The following is a 14,327-nucleotide window of genomic DNA, read 5'->3' on the forward strand; positions in this document are numbered from 1 at the left end:
GGGAAATGGGCCCTTTGCCCACAGAAATGGTCTATAGGGGATGGCTGCAGACAGCAGGCGGAGAGATAATCTCATCAAAATGATTTGACTCCTGGGTAATGTAAGCAAAATCACTAAAGGAATGTCTGGGGTTTCTATTGGCACTTAACTTGCCTACCCCTGGCTGGCTCTGGCTGTACAAGATGGACGTGTAATCGGGGTACAGTTGTGTAAAAAAGAGTAATCGCAGTGCAAGGGAGGTTAGGCAAAGGAGAACTTTGTGTGTGATGATGTAAGGTTTTAAGGACCTAAACTGACACTCATGGTTTGTAAAACTCTTGTTTTGAAGGTTTAAGATTAATTGGTTTGGTTCTGCTTTGCTGGGTTTTTTTTAATGATGCCACTGAAAATCTATTTGAATCATTCAAAGTGGCAAAACTGACAGACCCTTTTGCCAGACACAGGTAACTAGTGTTGTTTGGGTTTGGTATTTAGCATTTAACCCTTAAGGTACCTCACTACTCTATAAACGAATAAGTCATGTGGGAAAGACAGCTCCCGCCCTTCATTGTTAAAGGTCAGGTGGGCAGGGCCGGCTCTTGGCACCAGCAAACCAAGCATGTGCTTGGGACGGGATATTTTCAGGGACAGCATTCCAGCTGTCTTTTTGCTTTTGTTTTGTTTTGTTTCAGGTGGCAAAAGCCTAGAGCCGGCGATGGCAGCAGCAGCACGTTGTGCGCTGGGGCTGCTGCAGTTCGTGCCCAGGGGGAGCAGCACCCACACCTTGTGGCTGGGCCAGGCAGGCTCCGAGCAGGGGACACTTGGGCTGGGGCCCCCCCGCGGGGCGCACGGAGCCACCTGCAGGTGCTGCAGGGTGGCTGCCCCCCAGCGCCACAGCCGGGGCTGGGTGAAGCGGCCCGAGCTGCCCAGGGACTGCGGCAGGGTGGCCAGAAGCAGCAGCAGCAGCGGGGTCATAGAGGGCGGGATGCTGCCATGCGGGGCCCATGTCCCACTCTCTGGGGCTCTGCTCCCTCTGGGGCTCCCCTGCCACGGCTTCTCAGCCCCCTGCCGGGGCAGTCCCCCGGCTCTGCCCTCCCAGGTCCCAGCCGGTCCTGGAGGCGTGAGCCCTGTCTGCAGGGACTCTGGGCTGAGGCCCGGCCCGGGAGTCCTGCTGCTGACTCCGACCCTGCCAGCGCCGGCCCGACTGCAGGCGAGGGGGGCGTGGGCAGAGTCAGCACTGGGGAGGGGGGGAGCCCAGGGCTGGGGTGGTGGGGAGTGGGGGTGGGGCACTGTTGGAGGGGGTGAGAGCCCCGGGCTGGGGTGGGGGGCAGCCAAAACAATTTTTTCCTTGGGGCGGCAAAAAGCCTAAAGCCGGCCCTGCAGGTGGGCCAGAAGCTCTGTTGTCCTGCTGGGGAGCTCAAAGTCAGGTACTCGCCTCAGGTAAAGGTGCTGCTGCCCTCCCAGAAAACAAGCTGCCCCCTCCACAAAGGGAGAGGAAAGAGCCTGTCAAAACCCATGATTGAACCAAGAACCTTTAGATTTTCAAGCTAACACTCACCCAACCGAGCTACTTTGGCAGCTGCATAGGACTGTTGTGGTTTGATGCTTCTCTGCCCGGGAGGTTTTTGCAGCAGTTGCACACAAAGAGGACGTCATTGGGAGCGGCCCATGAAGACAAGACTCGCTTTTGCCTGCCTTGCTCAGCTTGACTTGCTGCCTCACCCCGTTCCTGCCCTAGTGCCCGGGTTGACCTGGTGGTGGAAGGGGACTGGGGGCCAGTGGCGTGGGGAGGAAGTTGAGCTGGACCCTGAGCTAGACTAGACCCTGGCAGTGAGAGTCTGGCCACCACTTGCCGCCCCCACCCTGTTGTCCTGGCTTCCCCCACTGGGCGTCATTTCGGGAGGGAAGTGGGGCTTCTGCCTCCCCTCCCCGATTTTCACACCGCAGAGGAGTGTGAACAGGAAAACGAACGGCTGCTCCACACCCCCACCGGAGGAACCCGACGCCCTTAGCTGTGGGGAGTAAGAAGTGGCTGTTGGCTGACAGGGCCTGTCCCCGAGGAGCTGGAACAGCAGCTGCCGCCTCCCCCTCGGCTCCAGGCTGTGGGAAATGCTCATTGCCTGGCTGCATGGGCGGCTGCTGCTCCCTGCTCTGGAGAGCGTCTGTATTGCTCTGTCAACCCCCCGTCTTCACTGAGCCAGTCTGGTAAGGTCCCAAGTGCCCCCTCCGGCCTGGCAGCTGAGAGTCTGTGCAGACATCAGCCCCCCTGCCAGCCCCACAGGCAGCAGCAGCGCCAGCCCCCCAGCACCACAGGGGCACTCAATGCACTTCCTGTGGGGAAATGGCTCCTTGGCATCCAGCTGCTAGAGTGAGAGCCAGGGGAGAGCAGTGTCTGGCTCACCGTGGGGGAGAAAAGAGACCTGGTGAGTGCGGATCTCCCTCAGCCTCCCCCGCAAGGCTGGTCAGTTGTATTGTCACTGTGAGAGTCGGTGCTTCCCTTCAGGGCCGGCCCTAGAGGGATCCGGGGTCTGGGACAAAAGGGGTGCAGCGCCCAGGACAAATCTCCCCATTTCTGCCCCAGGCCCTGTCCCCACTCCACCCCTTCCCCCGAGCCCCCACCCCTGTCCCATCTGTTCCCATCCTCCACCTTCCTGCCCCATTCCTCTCCCTCCCCCACCTCTTACTGTCCCTTCTCCTCCCCCTCCCTGCCCAGCGCCTCCTGCACCCCACTGAACAGCTGATCACTGGAAGGTGGGAGGTGCTGAAGGGGAAGAGGAGGAGCTTGTCAGCAAGGCCTGTAGTGGGGGGGGGGAGCTGGCTGCCAGTGGGCACTGAGCACCTATTTTTTCTCTGTTGGTTCTGCAGCCCCGTAGCTCCCATGGAGTCGCTGACTCAGCTCCTTTCACACCCTAGAGAGAGGAGCAGAACCAGGGCTATGGCTGATCTATGGGGCACCAGGTAAGTGGCAGAGGGTTCAGGTGCTGAGAGTTTGCCAGACCCCTCAGGGACACAGTGTGAGGTGGTTTCCCAGGGATCTCTAGGAAAGGAGCAGAACAGGATTTCCTTGGGGTGGGAAGTGTCTCAGGGGGTTGTACAGAGATATTGCCCTGGTGAGAGACTGGCTAAAACACAGGCGTCGCTGTGAGCAGGATTCGAACCTGCGCAGGGGAACCCTATTGGATTTCAACTCCAACACCTTAACCACTCGGCCATCACAGCTGTGAGCACAAAACTGCCCCAATGCCAGAGAAACTGGTAAAGAATCTCAATGCCCAGGTGTGAAGTCATCTGAACTACAGAATTCCCACCGCAAACCTGGCTCCCAAAGCACAGGCGGGATTGGGGGTTTGTTCTCTTTGCTTAGCCATGTGCAGTCGCACAGAGAGCGCGTTTAAAAGTCTCCCCTCCCACAGAGCGGGAAGGGGAAATGATTCTCAACTTGAAGCCTGACGTAGGGTGACCAGACGTCCCGATTTTATCGGGACTGTCCCAATATTTGCTTGTTTGTCCCACGTCCCGACTGATGTTTGGTTGGGACACTGGACAAACAAACAATTTTGCCCTCTGCTCCGGCGCACAGGCAGAGCCCGGAGGGACAGTCGCCCCCCTGACTCTGCCCCCTCCTTCCCCCATTGGATCCCTCCTGAAATCCCCGCCCTGGCCCTGCCCCCAGCCCCACCCCCTCACTGCCCCATTGGATCCCTCCCCAAATCCCCGCCCTGGCCCTGCCTCTTCCCCAAGCAGGCGGCATTCCTCCTCCCTCCCAGGTGTGCACACGGGCCGTGGCCATGGCCGGGAGCGCAGCACGGAGGCTGCTCCAGCCCTGGAGCCTGCGGGGCAGTGCAGTGGGGCTGGGGGCAGTGCGGAGCGGGCAGAACCCATGTGGGCGGGGGGCGGAGACACACATGGGGCAGACACGCTCCTGCTGGGAGGGCCTGGGCCCAGCTGCCTGGTTCACCCCTTGCCCGGGAGCTGCAGGAGGGACCTGGAGCGTGGCTCAGATGCAGAGCTCCGAGCTCAGGCTGGGCCCAGGAGCGAGGGGATGGGGGTGCTGGGGGTGTATTGGGGGTCGGAGCTGAGAGTTGGGTGGAGACGGGGCTGTGCCACTGCCGCCTGGTGGGGGGGGGAGCCTCCGGCTTTTTTTTTTCTCCGCCCCCCACGTCCCGATATTTCATCTTTGACATCTGGTCACCCCAGCCTGGTGTGAATGAGGATGTCTGGACCAAGGGGCCAGGGACTGGCCTTTGCTAGAGAAACCACTGTCAAATTTTAGCCAATTAGGACAAGTCAGCAAATAAGAACAACCTCAGGTGTCAGTAGCTGCTGCAGGTAGCAAAGTCCTACAGGGAGCAGTTTCTGGCACTACACCTGCACAGCTCTGCTCCCCGGCTCTTCTCGGCCTCCTGCTCTCTCCTTAGCTCTGCCCCCCTCTGGCCCAGGCAGTTCCAGCTCCCACGGAGGATGGGACCCCCTGGCCTGGTGACTCCCTCATTACACTGCCTGGCCTGTCAGTGCGGCTAACTTGGAGCTTTGGCCTCTCGCCACTGCCCAGGGGACTGTCAGTCTCAGGGGCCTGATTTCCCATTGGCCCTTTCCCCTTCTATTGGTGCTGGGAACTAGCCAACCGAACCCCCCACTAAGTTTTAGTAAGGGGCCAACAGTCCCTTACACGAGCCAGCATCGTGAGGGTCACTGATGTACAGAGACAGCAGCACAAGCTGGTCCCATGGTGTAATGGCAGCACTCAGGACTCTGAATCCTGCAATCTGAGTTCAAATCTCAGTAGGACCTTGTGCTAAAGCTCTGGAGCTCCCAGTGCTCAACTTCCCTGTCTCCAGTTATACAAGAGCCAGTCTTTCCCCTCCTGCTGGGTGACTCACACCTCCTAGAGCCAGGTCTTTGGTCATGACGGTAACAATGGGTTAGGGCTCTAAAACTTGCTACCTTGATGGTTGGGATTCTTGCTGCTTCACCTGATGCCCACAAGTTTGGCCCTTGTGTTTCCTACCACACTTTTCCTCTGGCCCACATGGCGCTTGAAGAAAGTCGCTGTCTCTAAGTTCAGACAGCTGCTTGAAGCAGCCAGTCCTGAGGCAGGGGAAAGCCCCGACATCAGCCCCCCTTCTCTCCCTGGCTCAGCTCAGCACAGCTCTCTCTGTCACACACACACACTGCTGCCTGCTTAGCTCTGTGTCAGGGGTGCTGGAACAGGGGGTTTAGAGGGCCATGGCCCCACCACTCTTTACTGGCTGTTAGGACATATGATGTGGGGGGAGGGTGCAGTCTTGGGGAAGAGGTGTTCTGTGGGTGTGGCCTCGGGGGGAGAGGTGCTGTGAGTGGGGGTCCTTAGGGAAGAGGTGTCATGGGGGTGCCACAGTTCGGACAACGGTGCCCCTCCCCCCACTGTAAGGAAGCTTCTGCCGCCCTGCTCTGTGTTGGCAGAGCGGGAGAGAGCAGCATCCACGGCAGTGATTTGCTCCCTGGGGCTCCGGCAGGGGGGCTCAGGAGGTGATTTAAAGGGCCCTGGGCTCCGGCCGCTTCAGGGAGCCCTGAGCCCTTTAAATCACCAGCCTGGGGAAGCCGGGCGGGGCTGGCACAGCATACCGGCTCTTGCCAGTACCCCATACCGGAACATACCGGCTTACTTTCACCTCCGGAAGGTCCTCACGCGGATCAATAACTGGTTAAAAGACAGGAAAGAAAGGGTAGGAATAAATGGTCAGTTTTCAGGATGGAAACAGGTAACTAGTGGTGTCTGTACTGGGACCAGTATTAGTCAACATAATCATAAATGATCTGCTAAACAGTGAGCTAACAAAATGTGCAGATGATCCAAAACTACCGGCTTGCTGCCTAGAACGAATGCTCCTTGAGTGGGGTGATCCACAGGGAGTAGCTCAAACCTCCAAAGTGCCTGGCCAGGGGCAGGACATTGGCCCAGCAAGGGAGGGGTGTGGCAGTGACATCACAAAGGCCTTTTGCAGGACCTCAGACTATTGGTCAAAGGTGGTGGGGAGGTGGTGACCTCACAGAAAGATGCTGACATCAGCCAGGCAGGACAGGGGTGAGGGGCCAGGGAAACCTCAGAGACCCCTGTGGCTTTGCTTCAGCAAGTCTCCTTCTCCAGGTCTCTCTTTGAGGACTGAGAGAGTATTCGGGTTCATGGACGTGAGCGCCAGGAGGAGCCTCTTTCGAGTTTTCTCCTTCCCTTTTCGTGATTTTACTAGAAAACAGCCGTCCCTGTTCAGAAGGTAAGAGCCTCCTTGAGGTTTGAAACCTGTTCAGTCTGATCCATCTGGTGACAGTTGAATTCTAGGCATGGAAAACACGAGATTAAGGAGGCAGAATTTTATTCCGCACCTGGGATTTTGTCCCTTAGAATCACTGGGGATATTAGGGTTTGACCTTTTTGTTTCACCTTTTCCTCCATCCATCCCTTCCTCCTTTCTCTTTGTCTCTTGCTCCTTTCACCCATTCCCCTCCCAACACCAGGAGCGGTGTGTGTGTGTGTGTGTGTGTGTTACGGGGGAGTGCTCGACAGCTCCCACTGTGGGAGGTCCACCCAAAAATGTGGGGCTGAAATAGTGCTCGGGCAGTGATCCCCACCGGTGACCTGGGCCATCCTTTGGGCTCTCTGGTGAGAACCCTCAGCTTCTCGTCCTCAGTCTCTACCCTGATTGAGGTTGAGACTTTTAAACGCGCTCTCTGTGCGACTGCACATGGCTAAGCAAAGAGAACAAACCCCGAATCCCCCTTGTGCTTTGGGAGCCAGGTTTGCGGTGGGAATCCTGTAGTTCAGATGACTTCACGCCTGGGCATTGGGATTCTTTACCAGTTTCTCTGGCATTGGGGAAAATTTATGCTCACAGCTGTGATGGCCAAGTGGTTAAGGCGTTGGAGTTGAAATCCAATAGGGTTCCCCTGTGCAGGTTCGAATCCTGTTCACGGCGAGACCTGTGTTTTAGCTAGTCTCTCACCCGGGCAACACCTCTGTACAACCCCCTGAGACACTCTCAATTCTCTCCCCACCCCAAGGAAATCCTGTTCTGCTCCTTTCATAGAGATGCCTAGGACACCACCTCACACTGTGTCCCTGAGGGGTCAGGCAAACTCTCAGCACCTGTAGCCTCTGCCACTCACCTGGTGCCCCATAGATCAGCCATAGCCCTGGTTCTGCGCCTCTCTCTAGCGTGTGAAAGGAGCCAAGTCAGCGACTCTTTTGGCACTAGGACTTTCTGCGCTGCCGTTGACAAGGCAGAATCAAGGCCCCCGTTGTGCCAGGGGCTGCACAGACACAGAGCCCGTCCCTGCCCCAGCTGAGATCAGGCCCCGTTGGGCCAGGCGCTGCCCAGACACAGCGAGCGACAGGCCCTGCCCCAGAGAGTTTACAGGCTCCAGACCCAAAAAGTGGGAGGAGAAACTGAGGCCCAGGGTCAAACAGCAGCACTGAGAATAAAACCCAGGACTCCTGGCTCCTCCTGCTCTAACCACTAGACCCCACTCTGCTCTCAGAGTTGGGGACAGAATCCAGGAGTCCTGGCTCCCCAAAGGGGCAGGAGTGGGGTCTAGTGGTTAGAGGAAAGGAAGATGGGTGTCAGGACTCCTAGGTTCCAGTTCCAGCGCTGGGGGTTAGAGTGGAGTCTCGTACCTTAGCACAGGTGGGGCTGGGAGCCAGGACTCCTGGGTTCTTCCCACCCCAGCCCCGAACCACCTGGGCAGGAAGTGGTGATGGGGTGAAAACTACCAAGAAATGTAAATCCTGGAAGGAGCCTGTGCCAGGAACCGGGTGGTACAGAAACCACGGCCCCCATCCCCACCTCTGATCCCCCCTTTGCTGGCACTGGATCGTGCCCTCTGTGCCCCCCCAATCCACCTCCTGTGAGCCCTGGGGGGCAGGGAATAGCCATGGTGCTGGGCCCCCCATCCAATTGAAGTATTCAGTGTTGCAGTGACCCAAAGTGTGTGCACAGAATGGGGATGGGGTGTGTGGGTGGGTGGATGGATGGATGGATGGATTGATTTCTGCATGTGTTTGTGTATGTGTGGTTTTCTGTAAGGGTTTTTTGTGGGGGGGGGTGTCATTACAGCTGTGAGTGCTGTGTTTTTGGCTGTGCAAGTGTGTGTGTGTGTTCATGTGGCTGGATTTGTGCATGTGTTTGCATCTGTTAGCAGTTGTGTTGATGTTGGCTGGATTTGTGTGGGTGTTTGCGTATATTAGCAAGTGTGTGTGTGGCTAGATTCATGAATGTGTTTGTGTATGCTTGCAAGTGTGTGTGTGTGTGTGTGTGTGTGTGTGTGCTCTGCTGCCCTCTTTCAGTGCAACAACTGTTTCTCTATGTTACAGCCCCCATACCGTCGACCCCGGTGGTGATTTCCCCATCTTACAAGGGCTGGCTGGCTTGACCCTTTTCCCCTCTGCGCAGTATGGCGAGGGCTGCAGCTCACCCCCTGTGGGGCAGGAGGGCCCAGGTGCGGGGCACTCGGGTCCGATGCACCTGGAGAGCAGCTCCGATGACGTGGGGCAGGGCCTGTGGTATCCGTTCTGTGTTGCCTGGTGCTGGGCCATTGCACAATCCCCAGCCACGCCGCACAGCGCACCCCAAGAGGGGGCAGGGGGCCAAGCAGACGATCCAGCACGAGCGGGAGAGGATGTGTGGTTGGGGGAGGAAAAGCCTTGGGCTGCACTGGGGGAATGCAGAGCAGGGGTGACAACCCAGAAACCTGCAGCAAAGGGATGGACAGGTGGGGTGGGTGGATACAAGAGGCAGGGGGACTAAAATCTAAAAGGGGAGTGTGGGGTCTGGTGGTCAGAGCGGGGCGGGGGGGCAGGTTTGGTGGTCAGAATTCCTGGGTTCTATCTCCAGCCCTGGGAGGGGAGTGGGAGCCAGTGGTTAGCATGTGTGTCGGGGAGGGGGGGGGGCACACGACTTCTGTGGCACACGCACCACCTCTGCAACTAACGTTTGCTACCTCATTCCCTAACAACACACCTTTTACCTCTCAGGACCAAAATACACCTTGAAAGAGATCTAACGGCATAAGCTTAGAGTGAGCAACTGCAGCACTCACAACTATTTGAAGAGATTCAAAACCACCTCTGCCTCTGTCTTTCCACCCCAGGGACAGCAGAAAAGACATCTGCAGCACCTACAAGAGAGCAACAAACCTCCATTTCTGCCTCCCTCCACATGCTGTCGTTAGGAACCCATGCCCCTTAATGGTGAGTACTTTTGAGGCGAGGGTGACGCTCTCAGGCCTCAAATGCCAGGTACAGTTACTCTGTCCTTGATCCAAAATCAACAGGAAAATACACTGGATTACTCCTGCCCCAATAACAAAGAGACTGGGGATCCCGCAGCAGCTGAAATGACCGTTTGGACAAGCACTCCCATCATGCAATCCGGGGTGGGTGTAACCATGCAAATGACATCAGCCTTGACGACAGATCACCAACAGATGGCAGGGTAGACTTCATACTGACCCTGCTTCAACTAGATTGTGGCAAAGATTCCAAAACACCGAACGTTAAAACTCACCTAACGTGGGTCAATCCATCCTCATCGTCGTAACCGCTCGTTATACTCCACACCCGAACGTAGCCCTCATATGGACAACATACCCTCCTAACTCAGTGTCTGTACGTTAACTTTTTACCCCCAGTCAGGGCTATTGCAGATTATGTATTCCTTACGCCACCCCATTTTAAACCGAACTTTGCACCCCTTGGGTAAGCTGTACGTTGTTCCCTGAGCACCAGAAACTTCTACGCCGAAACTCTGTACAGTACACTTTTTTTTTCTTTGAACCTCATCTTAATAAAATGCTGACTTTTATTCGAGATCCCGGCTCCTCTTCCTTTGCAAGGCGTGTGCGTTCGCTCCGCGTTTTAGTCTGCTAATACGGCGGGGGGCGATTGAGCCAGAGGTGCTTGCCTGCTGCAGACACGGATCCAAGGCTGAACCTCGTCCCCCACAAGCGTAACTGAAAACAGTTTAAGAAGTGCTCCCGTCTCCGGCACTCAGCTACCCAGCTCCCAATGGGGTCCAAACCCCAACTAGATCCTTTTTACCCTGTAGAAGCTAGCTGTAAAATCCTGTGACCAGGGCAGCTGCCTAGCAGCCTGTGCATCTGCCTGCCAGAGCGAGGGCGTGTAAGGCACTAATCCGGATAGTGGCGGCTAGGTGGCAGGGGGAGAGCATGAAGAAGTAGCAGAGTGGCGCAGCGGGAGCGTGCTGGGCCCATAACCCAGAGGTCAATGGATCGAAACCATCCTCTGCTACACGTGCGCTTGTTTCTTTTCCCTCTGGGCCTTCAAGCGAGCCGGTGACCAGCAGAGCACCAAGAGCCTAGGCCACGGGGCAAGAGGTGGCTGAGGCAAAGCGGCGGCCTGCCAGGGAGCTCCCTGGCACCTCTGGCTGCCTGGGCTGAAGGCAAGAGGCAGGCCTGGGCGTGGCGAGGGCCTCCTCTCCAGGTATGAGGCTGCAGTGCTTCCTGGTCCCCTTTTCCCACCCACACCGGCAGGCGGCTGCTGCGGGAGAACACGAGGGAGGCTCTGGGGGCGCTAGGCAGCGCTGTGTGTGTGGCTGTCAGGGGAAAGAGCCGAGGCTCCCGACTCGACCTGCCATTGACTCGCGTGGCTCTGCGCGCCGTCAGCCGGGGCGGGGTGGGCCAGGCCGCGGACGTGACTCAGGCTTGGGCCGCATGGCCGTGCTTTCCTGACGAGGCATGAGGCAGGCCAAGAGCTTTGCACAGCGTACAGGGAAGTGGGAGGGAGGTGTCTTTGAGCCGGCCTGTCTCCTCCGCTTCTCCCTTGCCGCTTGGGCGGAGGCGGGAAGGGAGCGAAATGTTCCCGGCTGAAAGTTTTTGTGCTCGGCTTTGAGGATTAAGCCTGAGCCTCCAGCACGGCTGCTGGCAGATGGGTTTCTGAATGGCATCCAGCCTGCTCTTTGAACCACCAGCTGAAAGCACTGAGGCCAAGAGGCAGCAAAATGGGACCTTTGAGGCTCCCCCCCACAGGCAAGCAAGGAAGTAGCACAGGCTTAGCGTCGTCCCTGGGTGGGCTCGAACCACCATCCTTTCGGTTAACAGCCCAACGCGCTGACCCATTGCGCCACAGAGACACGGAGGGGCAAGGCTGTATTGAGCCCAAAAGCCGGGAATCAGCTCAGAGCATACGGTATAGCACATGCATGCAGTGGTTAGCCAAGCAACAGCAAGGAACTGGACTGCTATGGGAGGAAAGTTCTGTGGGAAGGAACCGAAAAGAGCACCGGGGCTGTGGTACAGCGCTCGCATACACTTTCTTTGGCCTGTTTTGCTGGAAGAGTTAGGAGAGCGAGATTGTTAGTCACAGGTCACTGGGTGGGTTTATGCAAATACTGGACTCTTGGACGGGAGCGGGGACAGGGGGGGGGGGCACACGACTTCTGTGGCACACGCACCACCTCTGCAACTAACGTTTGCTACCTCATTCCCTAACAACACACCTTTTACCTCTCAGGACCAAAATACACCTTGAAAGAGATCTAACGGCATAAGCTTAGGGTGAGCAACTGCAGCACTCACAACTATTTGAAGAGATTCAAAACACTCTGTCCTTGATCCAAAATCAACAGGAAAATACACTGGATTACTCCTGCTTCCTCTTCCACAATGCTCTGCTTGCACACTTGCTCACGCGGCTCCAGTCCTCCAGTCTGGCCCCTCCCCCTGCCTGGTGCACTCCCCTGGCCAGCGCGGGCTCTTCGGCGCTGAGAGCCCGGCCGCCAGCCCCACCAGGTTCCTGCTGCAGCCTCTGCTGGGCCCGCTCTCCGCGGCAGGCGGGTGGGCCGCTGCGTCAGGGGCTGCAGCCCAGCTGAGAAAAGGAGGGGGCTGGACAAAGCTGGAACCTGATTTCAAGAACAATTCAGTGATGCCCGAGAGTCCTAGCCAGGTCCAGTCCCAGGAATGATCAAACCTGAGATTTAAATCGGTTCAATTAAATGCTCTGCCGGTGCCCCTGACTCCCTGCCTGCAGCCCCTGCTATCCGAGCCCTGAGCTACAAGTCAGGGCTCTGCCTGTGCCTCTCACTCCCAGACCACAGCTCTGGCTTGTCGCTGGGGCACTGGGCAATGCGGTGGAAGTGCGCTATACACAGCCAGTCCGGATTCTGCGGGAGTTTCCTTTCTCTGAGCAGGCTGACTGCAGGGCAAGAAGCTTATGAAGCTTCAACCTTCCTAGGTCTGACCCTTGAGCATTCAGTATCCCTGTCCCACCAGCCGCATCCTGCTGTGCGACTGCACATGGCTAAGCAAAGAGAATGAACCCCAAATCCCCCCTGTGCTTTGGGAGCCAGGTTTGCTGTGGGAATTCTGTAGTTCAGATGACTTCACACCTGGGCATTGTGATTCTCTGGCATTAGGGCATTACTGTGCTGATGGCTGAGTGATTAAGGCGTTGGAGTCGAAATCCAATAGGGTTCCCCTGCGCAGGTTGGAATCTTGCTCACAACGAGGCCTGTGTTTTAGGCCGTCTCTCACCGGGGCAATACCTCTGTACAACCCCCCAAGACACTCTCAATTCTCTTCCCACCCCAAGTAAATCCTGTTCTGCTCCTTTCATAGAGATGCCTGGGACACCACCTCACACTGTGTCCCTGAGAGGTCAGGCAAACTCTCAGCACCTGAACCGTCTGCTACTCACCTGGTGCCCTATAGATCAACCGTAGCCCTGGTTCTGCTCCTCTCTCTAGAGTGCGAAAGGAGCCAAGTCAGCGACTCCATGGGAGCCATTTCCCCACAGAGAGTGCATTGAGTGCCCCTGTGGTGCTGGGGGGCTGGTGCTGCTGCTGCCTGTGGGGCTGGCAGGGGGGCTGATGTCTGCACAGACTCTCAGCTGCCAGGCCGGAGGGGGCACTTGGGACCTTACCAGACTCGCTCAGTGAAGACGGGGGGTTGACAGAGCAATACATACGCTCTCCAGAGCACGGAGCAGCAGCCGCCCATGCAGCCAGGCAATGAGCATTTCCCACAGCCTGGAGCCGAGGGGGAGGCGGCAGCTGCTGCTCCAGCTCCTCGGGGACAGGCCCTGTCAGCCAACAGCCACTTCTTACTCCCCACAGCTAAGGGCATCGGATTCCTCCGGTGGGGGTGTGGAGCAGCCGTTCGTTTTCCTGTTCACACTCCTTTGCGGGGTGAAAATCGGGGAAGGGACGCAGGAGCCCCACTTCCCTCCCGAAACGACACCCAGTGGCGGAAGCCAGGACAGCAGGGTGGGGTGGCAAGTGGTGGCCAGACTCTTGCTGCCAGGGTCTAGTCTAGCTCTGGGTCCAGCTCAACTTCCTCCCTGTGCCACTGGCCCCCAGTCCCCTTCCACTGCCAGGTCAACCCGGGCACTAGGGCAGGAACCGGGTGAGGCAGCAAGTCAAGTCAAGCTGAGCAAGGCAGGCAAAAGTGAGTCTTGTCTTCATGGGCCGCTCACAATGACGTCCTTTTTGTGTGCAACGGCTGCAAAAAACTCCCGGAAAGAGAAGCAACAGGCCAAAATACTGCTACACAGCTGCCAAAGTAGCTCAGTTGGGAGCGTATTGGGCTGAAGATCTAAAGGTTGTTCATTCAATCCCAGACTTTGGCAGGTCCTTTCATCCCTTTTTGTACAATGGTGGTTTGTCTTCTGGGAGCACAGGGGTGCCTGCACTCCAAGGTGAGTCTCTGAGCTTGGGCTCTGCAATAGGAAAAAAAAAAACTGTGTGCTGCTGGCCTCACCTTTTCCAATGAGGGATGGGAGCTGTCTCTCCTACATGAGGTATTGGTGGACCCAATATGGCAGGAAGAGAGTGAGGCAGGGTGGCCCTCAGGAATGGTGCCAGAGGGGGTGCTGGGCAATGACAGGCAGGGATTGGGGATGAAAAGTCCTCTGTGCAACTGAGCAAGGGCAGTGCCCTGGAAGGGGCATCTGTGAAAATGGCCATTTGGAAGGTGGAAGGGATTTGGGGGCCCAGGAGGAGGCACTTGATGTTCATTGCCTTGGAGCAGCTGGGCTTGGACATGGTGGGTGTTCAGGAAATGCACATTAACAAGTCTAGGGTAGCTTGATGGGCAGAGGGTGATTGGTGGAAGGGCCCATCTCTCTGGTCCTCCGGGCCAGTGAAGAATGATGGGGTTGGAGTCTTGTTCTTCATATTCATGGTGCGAGTACAGAAGGTGCTGGAGCTCCAACCAGGGAGGGCATTACTGGTGGGCTTTGTGCTCTGTAGCACTGGTTATGGCTATATTAGTGTGTATGGTCCCCAGTTAAGGCGTGAAAGGAAAGTTCTATGAAGGAACTGGCTCCCTTCCTCTAGACTGTTTGGTGTTGAGCAGGATTTCAG

The 14,327-nt window shown here is 57.0% G+C and overlaps 3 non-coding genes across 3 annotated transcripts; 1 reads left to right on the forward strand and 2 right to left on the reverse strand.

Moving 5' to 3' along the window:
* Positions 1-3,116: 3,116 nt before the first annotated feature.
* Positions 3,117-3,198, reverse strand: TRNAS-UGA. The gene has a single exon. It is a non-coding gene; the product is annotated as a tRNA-Ser (tRNA).
* Positions 3,199-6,847: 3,649 nt separating this feature from the next.
* TRNAS-UGA lies at positions 6,848-6,929 on the forward strand. The gene has a single exon. It is a non-coding gene; the product is annotated as a tRNA-Ser (tRNA).
* Positions 6,930-11,025: 4,096 nt separating this feature from the next.
* On the reverse strand, positions 11,026-11,099 carry TRNAN-GUU. The gene has a single exon. It is a non-coding gene; the product is annotated as a tRNA-Asn (tRNA).
* Positions 11,100-14,327: the final 3,228 nt, after the last annotated feature.

The sequence above is a fragment of the Mauremys mutica genome, unplaced genomic scaffold (assembly GCF_020497125.1).
Source record: "Mauremys mutica isolate MM-2020 ecotype Southern unplaced genomic scaffold, ASM2049712v1 Super-Scaffold_100350, whole genome shotgun sequence".
Taxonomy (NCBI): domain Eukaryota; kingdom Metazoa; phylum Chordata; order Testudines; family Geoemydidae; genus Mauremys; species Mauremys mutica.